Source organism: Schistocerca nitens, chromosome 11 (assembly GCF_023898315.1).
Source record: "Schistocerca nitens isolate TAMUIC-IGC-003100 chromosome 11, iqSchNite1.1, whole genome shotgun sequence".
NCBI classification, from domain to species: Eukaryota; Metazoa; Arthropoda; class Insecta; order Orthoptera; family Acrididae; genus Schistocerca; species Schistocerca nitens.
This window is the reverse complement of record NC_064624.1, coordinates 94,450,079-94,466,511: the sequence shown is the minus strand read 5'-3', so window position 1 is coordinate 94,466,511 and position 16,433 is coordinate 94,450,079.

The window sequence follows — 16,433 nt, the reverse complement described above, 5'->3', positions numbered from 1 at the left end:
AATGTGGTTTACAGTGTAGTACGGTCACGTGGATCTGACGGTGAATTTGATGCTTGCAAATAGGTCGCGTAAGTCAACGATTTGATGGCACAATTGAGTGGACGATTTAATGGCACAATTGAGTAAAATTGCGTGACACTTGCAGCCGTCAATGGAAATATACGGCACTTTTCCAAAGTACGCTTTTACGCCTCCGTATGCGTTTTAGAATCTGCTACGATGGTGATGTATTCTCGCCATAGTGTGTGATGTAATCGCTTGGCGATTCAAAGAGACAAATGTGAATATTAAGAAACTGAAGACACAAAAGTATTTGGATGGGTCCGCTTTTAACAAAACACTGTTTTGTTTCTTATGCCAACTGTGTGCCACTACAGTTGCAGCGTCATCAGAGGACTTTTATTTTAGGGCTGTTAAACATAAACAATGTCCTTTGCTATTTGTAGACATGGAAATATTAGTTTTTAAAATCGTAATTACAAATTTTTTAAGAGCACATAAAGTTATATATTCATACATTTATACCACATGATTTGGTTTTCCTGAGGGATTGTGTTTTTATTGTGCCTGTTTTCTTTCACATTTTCTCATCTGCAACCATATACAACTTAATGTAGAAAAATTATTTAGCAAAAACTACCATTTTGGAAACTGTTATGGCTATGCCTGAAAATAATTAGTTCTATATGGAAGGTTGTGTATCTGTGTGTGTGTGTGTGTGTGTGTGTGTGTGTGTGTGTGTGTGTGTGTGTGGGTGGGTGGGTGGGTGGGTGGGTGGGTAAAGGCAAGGGAGGTTCTATAAGTTGGTGCTATATAATAGTTCTTTGAGGGCAGAGGTTTATTGCAGAGAACTGTGTATTCATTTATTACATGTTTTCCTTCAACTATGGCTTTTTGTATTTGATAGTTTTCTTCAGTTATTAGTTTTTTGGGGGTCTGTTCCTGCATTTGAGAATTTTCAAGTCAGTATTGATGTCTGTTGGGCTATTTGTCTTGTCCATAATGTGTTCAGCAAATATGGAATGACAGTAGTTACTTTTTAATGCTCTTCTGTTTTCTGTGTATTTGGTATTAAATTTTCTGCATGTCTGTCCTATACAAACTGATTTGCAGTCCTGACAGTTGGTAAATACCAGATGTGGTATGTTTGTCTGTGGTTGTGTTGTTTTTCCTTAGTTTTCTCTGTGTTGGGTTGTCTGTCCTGTTCGCTATTTTTAGCCCTTGTCTTTTGGGTGTTGCCCATTCTGTGGGCTGCTTTGTTGTTGCAGGTGAGAGTGAACCAATTCTTTATTATTGTTGCTGTTTCTTGTTCATGTAAGCTCATACGTGTATTCTGCGTGTTTGTAAGTTGTTGAGAAAGGTTTTGTTTTTATGTGTTATTTTTGATTATGTTTCAATTTTGTGCTTCAATTTACATATAGTGTTTGTATCATATCCATTCTGTATAGCTATTTATCTGATTGTCTGTAAATCATTGTTATAGTTGTTTTCAGTGAGTGAGGTTTTGTGCAGTCTGTGTAGCGTATAATGGAAACAGGCTAGTTTGTTTGTAATCGGATCATTAAAATGTTTCTGAATGGCTGTGCTGGTGGTGTTCACATTCGTGAATATGTAGAATTGGTGTTGGTTGTTGCTTCTGTATATTGTGAACTCTAGAAATTTCAACACTTCATCGTTTTCTGTTTCTATGGTGTATGTCTCTAATTTTATCTTCGTGGTCTTTTCGCGAGATGTACGTAGCAGCAGTGTATTGATTGACTCTTCTAGCAATGTACGCTCTCGGAACATAACACTAGAACGTAATGTGATGCAGAACGCCTCTCTTGCAGCGTGTGCCACAGGAGTTGACTGAGCATCTCCGAAACGCTTTCGCGCTCACTAAACGAACCTTTGGCGAAACGTGCTGCTCTTTTCTGAATCTTCTCTGTTTCCTCTATCAGCTCTACATGGTATGGATACAGTACTAATCAGCAGTATTCAAGTATTTGTCGAACGAATGTGTTGTACGCTACTACCTTTGTTGATGGATTACATTTCCGGTGGATTCTTCCAATGAATCTCAGCCTGGCATCTGCCATGCCTCCCTTGTACAAGCATTTTATCTTTGCAGATCGATAGAGCACCGAAGGATTTGTAGCGACGGGAGGAAAGCGCAGGTCATTCCAGTTCCAGGAAGGGTCGTACGACAGATGCACATAATTATAGACATATCTCGTTTATGTCAATCTGTTGAAAAATTATGGGACATGTTCAGCGAGCACGTATCTTGACGTTCTTGGGTAACGAAAATATTTTCCATAGAAATGCGCACCGATTCCGCAAACAGGGACTCTGCGAAACTCAGCTCCCTCTGTTCCTCCACAAGACATCGGCGCTCAGGTTCATGCCGTGTTTGTTGACTGCAGTAAGGCGTTTCACACAGTCCTGCACTGTTGTTTAGTGAAGAGAGACGTGCTTAGCGGGTATCGCTATACACTTTCCACAGGCTACAAGACTTCCTTACGGACAGAACTCAACACGTCGCTCTTAGTGGAACAAAACTCTCTGGTTTGCTCTATATCAGCCCTTTTGACTTCTATGAATGGAGAATAGGTCACATGATCTGTTGTAATCTCTTGCTTTGTAAGATACAAGTTCCCACAGTGCTGTATTCATATTCATTTAATTACATATACATTACAGGAGGTACTGTGGCTGTTCTCGTTTGAAAGATATTCTTTGACTGTAACACCTGGGTGATGCGGCGTTGAATTTCGTCAGGCTTGTATTTGGTGTGTTTTATATTATAACCACATTATAATTTGGGACCTATAAATAAATGCTGTTCCAAAAAACTAGTACATTGAAGATCTCTAGAAACTGTACAATTTATTGATGTTAAATGTCTGGTAATGAGTTAACGGTGTTTCTAGGTTTCACAAGACATATGACATAGCGCAGCTCTTGAGTCATTGATGTGGTGCAGTGAGTAATGTCCTCAGTAGTTGCTGAAAAGTTACAATGGCGAAAAAGACAATTATGATAAACGATCAATTCTTTTAGCTAATAAGGCCATTGGGAAATAAAATAAACAAAACACATGCTTTGGGAATTATTGTCTACTTTCAAAATTGTTCATTTATACATCGACAGTTTGCAGTTTCCAGCAAAAACATTTCCAAAAGCAGTGTTTAAACATTTGACAACATTTACCTTAATGATAAGTAGGAACTAGGTACTAACATGAATGTGATCTACATTAAGAAACAAACATAATTTTTAAGAGTAATTATAGGCTTTTGAACGTTGTTGTAATAGTTTCTGCGGTTTCTGAGGTTATAACAACAACTTTCTGAATCATAGAAGCTGAAGTGAATGAAAATTTGTGCCATGCCAGGACTGGCACCCAGCTTACTAGGCAGATGTGCTAACCATTACACTACCATAGCGGTACAGCTAAGACAGATGCACAGTTAAAGTCCTGGCTGTGACACAAATTTTCATTCATTTCTTCAGCATCTGTCATTATTGGAAAATGTAATTCAGTCACATCACTTTTCTATATGTTTGGCAGATGAAGAACACGACTCTTATGGAAATTACTGAGAGACAGAGAAAAAACATTGCCATCTTAGAAATTTCTAATCTCAGGATGTATGGGCAGTCATGCTTGTTTGAGTTACTGGGCATAGTAGCTGGTCAGCTACTCTAGTCTCTACACTGTGGCAATGGTCACAAGCAGCTCCTAAAATACTGGGACTGCTCTTCAGATTGCTATTTGTTTACTCCTCTGTGGAAAGTACACGTAACTCATTGATATAACTTACACATATTATTGGGGTGATCTTTGTTTATATTTTTTTGTGAAACACAGAATCACTTGATTTTAAGACCTTTATTTTAATTACTAGTTTTGACAGAATTGTGTTGTCATCTTCAAACTGACGTTATCCTTTTTATGCGTTTGTTCACACACATCTATCATAGACATTTGTGGACAAAGTATAAATACGTTAAAAACTGCACATGGTTTGTCATTTATGAGACAAAATGCTCCAAGATGGGTTGTAAAATGAATAAAAGGTAAAAGTACAGCATCCATAGCACCAATAGGGTTAAAGCTACACACCATGCCAACAGCTTCACAGTGGATTAAACTGAGGTTCTTTCAGCTGAACAAACGGAAAATTATATTAAAATGACTATACTAACTATACTACAATAATTATGTCAACGTCATTATTAGTGGAGTAGTGATAACATCACCTCATAGGCAGTCATATAGGAGGACGACAGATAATACAGTTTATGTTTGAGTGATACCACTTAAAAGTGAGATAAAATGGTACTATATACCATAATAGGGAAGTGATATGTAGTTAATAGCAAAGGTGCCAAGGAGGTAGGTAGGGTAGTACAGAGTAAAACTTAAATAAGTATGAAAAAGAGGAAGCATTGTCAAATAAGTATGGGGCTGAAACTTGCTCTGAGCTGGCACAAAGTAACTGAAAGTGTTGGGTGAGGAGTATACAAAGACATGCAAAATCTGCTAGGGTACAGCCATGATTTATAGTACATCTGAAAGATTATAGTAGTAACTCCAGTTTATATGGTCCTACACTGAGGTCATAACGGATAATTGAATTTAACTCTGCTGAATATTTTACATATGGGCTGATTATCTATGTCAATGTTTAGATGAAAAGCTCTCGAAGCACTGGAAGGTAGAATATGAGAAACAATAATGTAGGAACTAATGTTCGATCATTAGTAGCGTGATAAATATTGTTAAAGATATACATAGCAAGTTCACTTTTTCCCATGCATAATAACAATAATGAAAATTGTGGCATAGTTATCATACTGTGGTGTATATAGTGATTCTAATTTTCAACTGAACCTATTTTTCTTTTTATTTAAAAAATAAAAACCAACTGAGTTAAAAGAGTGAATCTGATACATTATGCTGAAACGTGCTAGAAAGTCTTCACGCAATATAAGATCAGGAGAGGGGCAATGACGAGAGTCGGGAAAGTAGTCTGAAGTCTGGGGAGGATGAAAAAATAAAAAATTGCTGTGGCAGTGAAGGTTGGCAGTTGTGGTAGGAAAGAGGGGGTGATCAGGTAGGGGAAAAGAGGAGAATCTGATAGAGGACTAGATATATGTGCTGTGAAGGAAAACAAGGGAGTTCAATAAGGGGACTCAGTTTCACAATTCACCTTCAAAAATATTAAAGAAGCTCTGGTCTCCTGCTTTCATGGAGCTTGTTGCCTATGGTGCTTCCAGGTTTTCACGTATTTGCCAAATTTCGAATATATTACGTTTTTTTCTCTTCAAGTGCTTCATGCAGTATTTTGAAATGGTGCCCATGCCATGGACGGTATGGTTGGAAAGCCATAAATGCTCACCAAAATTTGTTTTATTATGATTGCCTGTATGCTCCCAAAATCTTGCAAAAGAGGGTCTAATGGTATGGCCTACATAGAAACCATGACCCCCCCACACACACAAATGTAATCTGTACACCCCTAATTTTCTACATTAACCTCTGTGTGATCGAACATAATGGCGTAGTTTAAATTGTAACTCATTAGCAGTACTAAAGACTTCTTTCAATCTTGTCTGAGACAGTACCTTCGTAGGTTATTGATATGAACTTGGTTTTAACCAGCAACTGCTGTTCATTTTTGATTTTATTCGTTTTATATAACCTGTTATAAAATTCATCTACTTAGGAAAACCCTTATCCATTTCTATAGGCAATCGATCTAAAAATAATAAGTTCCTTATCATTTGCTTGTTGTGCTAACAGAGGACTCAAAAGTCTCTGTATCACTGATTGGAAAATTGCTTTTTGATACCTAAATTCGTGACCCTTGTTGACATTAATTTCCACATCAGTGGTACATGTTTTCCTGATGGTCTGAAAGGAATGCAGACCACTAGATTTGCCAATTGTCAAACACAAAAAACTTAATTATCATTATCTTCTAATTCAACAGCGAACAGCAACTCTGTGTGCATACTGTTGATACCCTGTAAATAAATATTTACATATTTCTTATCACCTTGGATGAGAGGTATAATGTCACCAGCCTATCCCTTAAAATAGACTGTGGTTGCCCATATACTTGGTATTTAGTGAAGAATTAATTGTCAAGCTCGCTGATGAAAATATCTGACAAGGTTCCTGTAAGATAATTCCCTCTAGCCAAACCTTTTACTTGACAGTAATACTATCACTGAGTTGGAAACAGTAATTGTAAAAGTTCTATTAACCCTATTGCTTCTGCAGGCGCAATTCTTCTATGCCTAGTAAGGTTTGCTCTGATGATATTTTCTGAAACATGGAGATTCGTATACAAGTTTCTTATATCAAAAGAGCCTAGAGTGGACGTATCTGGCACCATGATGGCTTTAAATAAATTCGGCAATTCTACACTATTCCTTGCATTACAAACATTTTTGAAAACAAACAATTCTTTTAATTTGTTTATTAACAAATCTACTGAGCCTGGTAGTGCAGAATGTCTTCTGTCAACAGTTGGCATCATCTCTTTTGTTACATTTATGGGTCTTAACTTGCGTTTGTAGTCTGGCTAGTTAATATGACATCATTTTAGCGATCACTGGGCTCTGCTGCAACAAAAAGTCTGATTGATCCATTTTTTCCTAATTTCACAATTAAATTTGTTGATTGGGTTCTTCTCTATCTCCACTATGCTATTACTTTTTTTTAAATTTCAATTCCCTTAAAGTATTTGGCATAATAAATAACAATGTAGCATTACTCTTGTCTGCCTTAATAATTATTGACTTACTGTTTGCCAGCTTTTCTTTGACAGATTTGATAATTTTTGTTACATTATTGTTATTATGCTACCGACCAAACTCATTTCAAAAACCTAAGCTATTGTGACTGCCACAAATATATTTTCACACTTTTCGTTGGAGGAAGAGGCCAAAACGATTTTCGTTTCTGCAACTATTTCATTAATCATGCATATAAGGTCGATGGTAATAGTGGGCCATATAAGGTTGATGGTAGTGGTTGGACTACAGGGCTGTGGCCCCACTCTCCATTGTTACCAGATGTATCCAAGATGGCGGTGATGACGTCGTCCAAGATGGCGGCATGTAGGCTTAGTGCATGATGTAATCAAAGATGGCTGCCATTACGTCATCCAAGATGGCGGATTTTGGCGGGAAGTTACAATTTTGGTGTGAAGAAGGTCAATTGGGTTACCTCCACTAACCTAACCCCCTCCCCCCCTTAAATGGTTGGAAGTTCAAATTACAACAGCACAATGCAACACACCCAAGAAAATGGCGTGAAGATAGGTCAATTGCGCTACCTCCACTAACTTATGTCACATGACCGCCACCTCTTCCTAGGAATTTCTGGGTAAACGACTCAACCAGTGCTGGACATGAGTCCTTATTTAAGCAATTTGATGCAGTCCAGTCATCCAGTGTGTTCACCACGAGGTCCAGACTCCCACTGACTTAGTTAACAGTACCACCACCAGAGGGCGCACTCATCCATGATGTAATCCAAGATGGTGGCCATGAAGTCATCTGATTTCGCAAGTACTGTGCGGGAAACAGTGTGTTTGCTACGAGTTCCGGCCCTATTACACAGTACTGCCACCAGTGGGCACTGTCGTTAATTCTGTGGCGTAATCCAAGATTGTGGGGGAAAATGGTGGGAACCAATAAGAGCCCTTAATCCAGTCACATGTTAGATTTCAGCCAATAGGATGGTAGTATCTGGTGACGTCATTGTAGGAGATACAGACGAGGCTCAGCAGTTCTACGACCTCACTCTTGTCCAGTCAGTCAGCAGCAGCAGAAGAAGAAGAACCATGAAGCACCGACAGCAGTCGCACTCCAGCAGTCATGCAGATCAGGATTAAACAGAAAAGTAAGTATTCTATATGACATCTTTCTCTCTGGTTAGCTTTAGTATTATTATTATTCATTGTTTCCACATATTGGTCCATGTCTAATGTATCCTCATATTTGTTCAACAGGGTCGAGCGCCAACATGCTAATTTCTGCTGCCATGTTTGGACCTGTAGCAACCATCTTGTTGAGACCTGCAGCAACAGCCTCCAGCGCTACTACCACGTGCAATCTGGTAGCGCACATAGCCAACTTGATGGAGCAGGCGAAGTAGTCTCTGTTGTCCATCCCACTCATCGATTTGTGTGATGAGGACATGCGATCTGTCCCCAACACATCGACTGCTGTCGCTGTCGGCGTTAAACAGAAAGATGGAGATCAGTGCTAGTCACCAACAAATGACCCATCCCTGCAGAACACCCCTGTGGTAGTGCAGATACTGTTGATAAGAAGGTGTCGAGTGCACATATGATTTTCACCTTCACATACAATTTAACTCCCAGTGGATCAAAGCATGTGAACATTGCTACAGAAGAGCATCATGCATGTGAGAATGGAGATTGAAAATGTATCCAAATGTGTTAAAGTGCAAATTTTCGAGTTCGAATGGGATGAAATACGTCGTGCAGAGCGCTACATCTATCAGCAGATGACTACAGAGTATTATCCAACTCGTTCTGCCCCAGACGTATGACTTACTTATGTGACTCTTTCTGTTACAACAGTATATGATGACAGTGCAGTATGTGTGAAATCGGATGACAACTGTGTTTATCGAAGACATGCCTCAGTTATGAAGTTATACGATCTGGACACTGCCATATGTCTTGCATTGGAGAGAATGAACCGATGGTTGCTTAGCATAGACTCTGCATTCAATGGTGTTGTAAACCCCCTACGTGTGCATAGTGTACATATTGATGATCTGAAGCAGCATCTTTGTTCGCACATGAACACTTAACCTAAAGAGACACAGATTAAATGTGTGTGTGAAAAACCTGAGTACTGTGAGGCATCTATTGGCTTGAAGGAGATACGGGCTGAATATATAGCATGTCAGACAGCTTTATTTGGTAAGTACTGTACAGGTGCGAAGAAGAGGATACATATAGAATGTAATGATATTCCTGAAATACTACACCCCATGATGATGTTTAAATAAATCTTTCATGTATATATAATCTTGAACCGTGTTTGTGTTTTATTTCATACCTCTCTCATTATAGTCAAAGTATTAGAATAATTTCTTTCAATGCTATATGAGTTACTGAGATGATGACTGATCAAGTTACTATTTGTGGGTAAAATATGTAGCTGTTTTCTGTGTAAATATAGCTCAGTCAGTTAAGTGATGGTACTATAGTGGCTACACATACTATTATTATCCTTTCCAATGTATTTTTCTATATATGTCAACTACTTGTCTGTTCCTGGCGTAGTTAGTATCACGGCAGGGTGCGTGAAACATCCTCATCACAAGGAATTTGTCATCGATGACTGGTCCTGTGAAGATGCAAAAGAAGACCTGAAGAAGAACAAAAAGAATGGAATTCTCCTTCCTGATAATAGATGAGCAATGATTGTAGGTCCATCCAATTGTGGGAAGACTAATGTCCTCATGACCGAGCTAACACATGTAGATGGAGTCTGATTTGAACATGATTGTGTATTCTCATAAACATTGTTTCAACCTAAGTATCTACTATTGCTGTAGATATTGCGTGGTGTAGATGGTGTTACATACACGACATCCAGTGAAAGCGGTGATGTCCCTCCCCCGCAAAAACCAAAGCCAAACACTGGCTTCATATTTGATGCTGTTGCTGAGGTAAACCAACATCACATTCGAAAATATATCTGTTTCGGTCATCATATGGGTGCATTTTCCAGAATTATCAACCAGTTGGTTATGGATAACACAAATCTCATTATAGGCTTCAAACAGGACAACCTGAATTTAAAACACATTTGCCAGACACATGTCGGACCTGACATGTCGTTCAATCATTTTGTAAAGAGATGTGCAGATTGCTGGAATCATTCACAGTATGGGTTTCTCATTGTTGATGGAAGGCGAAAACTGAGTGATGATAGGTACAGGAGAAACTTTCAAGAGTTTTTGCGTATATAGCACGGTAAGAGGGGTTAGCACATCACTATACGCCGCAGCATGGACAAATTCGCGCGTGTGTCTACCTCTCAACCCGAGAGAATGCGTGTTCACAGACAGAACATTCTCCTGTATATGGATGCGAAAATTCAGAATACTGTGCATAAAGTTGGAGGTATGCGCAGGGAGCTAGACACATATTACCGGACTCTTTTGAGAATGGTGAATGCGTTTGGTTAATGAAGTCGACTTAACTGCAAAGGGTGATGTTATTGAGTGGGAAAATAGATGTAGAGTTCCTTATTGTTGAGAAGGGGTAGCAGGTACATAGTAAGAGGAAGAAGGAAAGGCCCAGATATATAAAGCCTCACGCTGCGGAGATGTCTGATTAGTATGCACCGAGATGTCGACGAAGCAGAAAGTGATTCAAGTGCGGAAAGCAGTTCGTGAGAAATTACGGTTGCTGCAGTTAGGATATGTGGATCGACAGCAAACATCAAAAGAGACCTTTAGGCCAGTTACTGAATCTCTCCGACAGCTCTCAGCAAAAGCAAAAACACACGATTACGAGGGTGTTGCCTTTGACGAATTCATTATTCGTCACACCCCAGTCAGATAGTTAGAACATTCGGTGTTAGCATGGGAAGACCGTACATGTTGGGTACGCATCCTATTACTGTTTCTGATGACACAATACAGGTTGGTGATAGACGGTTTGAGAGAACACCCAGCTTAATGTATGTCGTTTTCCTAAGACCTACCAAAAAACCTATAAAATTATTGCGTTAATGATAGGGAGAGGTACTGTGGAATACTGCACATGACTGGTGTAGACAAGATCACGAAAAGCCTGAACAATAAGAAATATAAAAAAGTTATAAAAACAACAACAACAGCAGCAGCAGCAGTGGTGATGGAATTGACTTGAGCATAAAGCAGTGATCAATCGAATCCCTCAGTACATATATTATGACGACCTCAATGAGATAAGAGATGGACTACGGCTGCTCATGCTATCAGCTGCAGGTAATACAGATAATTCAAAACTGGTTCAAATGGCTCTGAGCACTATGGGACTTAACATCCAAGGCCATCAGTCCCCTAGAACTTAGAACTACTTAAACCTAACTAACCTAAGGACATCACACACATCCATGCCCGAGGTAGGATTCGAACCCGCGACCGTAGCGGTCGCGGTGTTCCAGGCTGAAGAGCCTAGAACCGCTTTGCCACATCGGCCTGCACACCTCATTCGAATGAGGTTGTCTCAATAATCTCAGAGCTTAGACAGATGTCATCCAGGAATTATGGAGACAGTAGTTCAGGAACTGCACAAACCAGCATGCAAAACATACCCTCGTAGGCATGTTATGATTAAAGGGTTGGATGACTTGTGGCAGGCTGACCTAATAGATATGAGGGAATATTCACATGAGAGTAATGGATTAAAATACATTATAATGGTTATTGATACATACTGCTAATACACCTGTGAATTACCTGTCAAAACAAAATGGTTACAAATTTCGCCGATGTTTTTGAGCGTTTGCTACAGACAGTGACGAATCCATGCCCAGAAAACCTCGAAACTTATCACAGTGGGGAGTTCTACAACATGTATTTCAAGACTGTGATGCAGCGGTATGGAATACATCACTACTCAACATTTACTCACCTGGAGGCAAGTATCGTTCAGCGCCTGCACAGAACAATAAAAGGTCAAATGTGGATGCGTTTTAACCTTTGCGGCACATGCAAATGGACGGATATCCTCCCAGAAATAATTGCTGAATATAATAGAACCAAACATAGCACAATAAAAGTGAGACCAATTGATGTTTGTGATAATGGACTCATGGACACTGTGTACTTTCGCATTAAGATGCCTGATCCACGCAAACAGAAATTTAATGTAGGTGATTTGGAATGCATCTGAAAACACAAGACCAAATTTGAAAAATCATACCTACTCAACTGGTGAACAGAGATATTTACAGTTTCAGAGGTGCAGCGATCGAATCCTAGAACTTATATATTGAAGGATAGTAAAAGTGAAAAAATTGGAGGCTGCTTCTACACTGAGGAGTTGCTGAAAAGCTCAGAACTGGTTGTCTTTCTTGTGGAGAGAGTCACAAGAGGTCGGGGAAATAAAGCACAAGGCAAATGGCTTGGTTTTCCTGCTACACAAAACAGCTGGATTGATGCCAACGATTTGCTATGGAATTACACATCCCTGGGTATAACTACTGTGGAGCTGGGACAAACCTTCAGAAACGCTTGGCGCGAGGTGATAAGGGAGTTAATGTTCTCGACATAGCGTGTATGGAACACGAAAATGCATACACTGCAAATAAAGATCTATCAAGTCGTCACATTGCAGATAGAATTTTAGCTGATAAAGCTAAGGCCAACAGAGAAGAAAGGATATCGGTATAGGTCAACACATCGCAGCATTTGCAGTTGATAGAACAATGCATGGATAAATTAAGTTGGTGTTAGAAGTGACGAATTTCAAGCGAGTTATGAATGCTGCTCGTTGTGCACTAAACAAGAAGAAGAAGGACAAGGGCGGGAAGCAGAGCTGTTTGATGAACTGTATCCTGACAGCGATGTGTGCAGCTAAAAAAGCACTGAAGCAGAAAGATGCGGGAAGATGAAGAAGAGGATCGGTTAAAGCACCTCGACTTCTACCAATACCCAAGACATCTGGCTGTTTTATTCAATTTCTCATCCCGGTCCTCTCCGCGCTCTCGGCGGTAGATTCCCTCACCGGTGGTGCTGCAGCTATTGCTCGAACGGTGAAGAACGCGCAAAACTCGCAAGCACAGTTAGAAGCCATAACTGCACGATGGAAGCCACAGCCATTGGGAAAGGACTACGCTTGAAACCGTACAGGCAAGAGCTTGGTCTAATCATAAATAAAAAAGCCCATTAGCGGTCCTACCAGATCGACCACTTACAAATACAGATCTCCTTAAGTTTGTCAGAGCCAAATTCAAAATACCAAGATTCCGTGGTGTGTTATCAAAGACTATGTGGAAAACTAGTGAATATGGTATTGTGAATGTAAATGTTGCTGGAGGCCCAGGCATCCATTGGGTATCATATGTTATGAACAATGCGGATGCCAGGAAGTTTCAATGCGGATGCTGTCTACTACTTCGACTCATTTGATGACCTGCAACCACCAGAAAAATAACAACGATACTTCACTCACAGTGTAATTTACAGTTATAGACGCTATCGGGATTTTAATACACACCTCTCTGGGCATCTAAGCATAATGTTTCTCTTGACGTTCGCAAAGAAGAAGAAGAAGAAGCATGCTAGATTTAAACATTCATTCATCAATTGAGGTTCAGATGCAATGTTGACGTTAAAAGAATGATCATCCGTATTGTGTCCAAATTACTTCCCGCCAATTGATCTGAGCGTTAGTGAATGGATTATTGCATTTATTGGACTGGAGACATGCAGCAGCATCCCAAATATCACTGAGTCTAACAATTAACTGCATCTTGATACTAATGGTGAAAAAGGTATTGTGGAATTACAACCGGGTCCATATGATATCAACGATTTAAACGAAGTCTTAAAACAGTGTGGAAAAGGTGTTGAGCTACTTGCAAACATCAATACACTTAAATCTGAAATAAAGACTGTAAATGGAACGACTGACTATAACCAGAAAGGTTCAATAGGGCGCCTGCTGGGTTTCACTAAAGGGCAGGTTCTGAAGAAAGATCCAAGTAAATTTCACTAGTCAGATCAGACTGTTTACATACTCCCCCTCAACACAATTCGTATCGACTGTACCATTGCAACGAACTCCTATCTCATCGGTAGTCTGATTCACACTATTTACAGATTATTCCCCTCAGTTGCAACGACACGCAATGTCGGCATAACATCAAACCTTAAAACATACGTCTCGGCATCACCTGCAGATGTGCATAGTTTAGAAAATGCAGGATGGTTCATAGATGATCCAGAGGATAGAAGAGTTGCAGAGTACAAGCGATTTACTGCCTGCATACCTCTAAAAATGCTTGTGGGGTACTTTGAGGACATGAGACAGATTATTATGAACACTAAACAGGAGCTGATACTGGTACGGAGTGTGACGGACAATATTTCATACGTTCAAGGATCTCAAGAAGAGAATATGAACACGATCAACAAGATATTATAGAAAATGCCTCACATTAGTGTATCAGACGAGGAGCGTTTGAAGCTTTTAAAAGTCCTGAATTCAGGTACATTTCTGTCACTGACATTTCGCTTGTGGGAGGTTTTCAAGTACCCAGTGTTACCGACTGTGAGCAGACAAACATGGGCTATTAAAACGTCCACCCATCTGGAGACACCTAGATTCGTCATATTTGCGTTTCAGCCTGATAGAAGAGGTAATACAGCAAATGATTCCACCGTGTTCGTCAGCTGCAAGTTAACTGATGCCAAGGTCTACCTCATTTCAGAAGTCTGCCCATATGACAATCTACATCTGCATTGGAATCAAAATGTATACAGTCTAGCGTATGACATGTATGCAAGATTTCGTGCTTCTTACTGTGAAATTGCCAAAGGAGAGGGAGGAGGGTGTCTACTCGGTCCGAGTAAGTTCAAGGAGCTTTCACCGATCATAATAATAGACTGCTCGAAAAGAATGAGATAGTAAGGTGTGGACCTAGAGATGTGAAAATTGAATTTGAATCATCGAGAAATTTCCCAGAACACACTGCCGCACATGCTATAGTTCTGCATGACCATGTGATCAATTACTGCCCGCTCACAGGTGTTGTGCAACAAGCAGTATAAATGAATAGGTGCTTTACCACATCTAGGGCATCTCTCAATGATGTCTCAAGGTGTGAACATGATTTCGGACACTTTTTATGATGGTGAGTGCAGATAGTTCACATTTAAAGATGTTGCGTTTGTAGTGTACACCCAAGATGCTGGAATAATAGAGACATTCTCAGCAAACATTGCATCACCAAGGTCTTTCAAGCATGTGAGCTGTTCTAAGACAGGAAGAGTGCAAAGTGATTAGCACATTCCTACCATGGAATTCACTGGGATGATCCTGGCATACCCTATAAAGATATGATGACTGCACTTAAATTATTCGATCACGTGGACGCCATCGTCTACTTTGAGGGGGAAGGAGGAGATCTCATGGATCTGTCGAATGTTTAAATTTGCTTCTATTCAAGACCTGTCCTTCTGTCCATCGACTCAAGGGCATGTATCAAAGAAGTGCTGTTGGATACCACATCCTTTGCGCACTGTCGACATGGGAGTATCGGTAGCTGCGCTATTAATAGGTACACTTTCACCTCGCCTGCAGTGAATTCTCTGGAATTCTGTTTTAAAGGCACTATGTATTGTAGATTTTGGCGTGCAGTGCCGATCTAACAGCAGAATGTTCGCACATATGTGAACAGACTGCTTCTACAAACTTAGTGAAAGAATTGAGAAATGTGGATATAAACTGCAATGTGAGTCTTATAGCATCTCCATGTTATGCTGGAATTAAGTCTTGTGTTATCAGACGTTTGGGAATTGAATCCCAGAAACATTTGGAGACGGCGAGAAAGACAGTCAGTTTTAAATGTATGTGTTGCCCATAGACCCAGGGATGAAATGGACGTTATTTCGGGATAGGATGTGCATTAAAAAAAGAAACAACATTCATAGCCATGTTTATACTTAATTTAAAATATCTTTTAATTCCCCTTCACTTTGGTTTATGTGCCGTCAGCCTTCCACTTAGCCGGCCGGAGTGGCCGCGCGGTTAAAGGCGCTTCAGTCTGGAACCGCACGACCGCTACGGTCGCAGGTTCGAATCCTGCCTCGGGCATGGATGTGTGTGATGTCCTTAGGTTAGTTAGGTTTAAGTAGTTCTAAGTTCTAGGGGACTTATGACCACAGCAGTTGAGTCCCATAGTGCTCAGAGCCATTTGAACCATTTGAACCTTCCACTTAGTGGGGAACTAATGTCATCAGTAGAGAAGTCGACATTCTTGCATGCTGGTGTTAATACTACGTAGGAAACCAACACGTACTGCTGTAGGCAAAAGACTGGTTACCGCACTGCCATCTTTTGGCAACAACCCGCAACAGCTGTGTAGCCACCCTTGCCGTACAGTTGCGGCCACAGCTGGCAGTCACGTTTATTTCGAATTGTGACGTCTTGTCGTAAAGTATTTGAAGTAGACTTCATTTCAGCAATAGCATGTCTCTTCTTCTTTAAAGACTTTGATATAAGAGAGCGTAGACTTGCGATACTTATACTGAGAATATTTAATACTCGTTCTTGTAGTTTGTGGCAAATGTTATATAGTTTACAGCACTGGCATTAATATGTATTGTCCCATCTGCCTCACCTCCGTCTTCAGTAAGGTCTTTGAATCCATCCTCTCCCACCGTATCCATA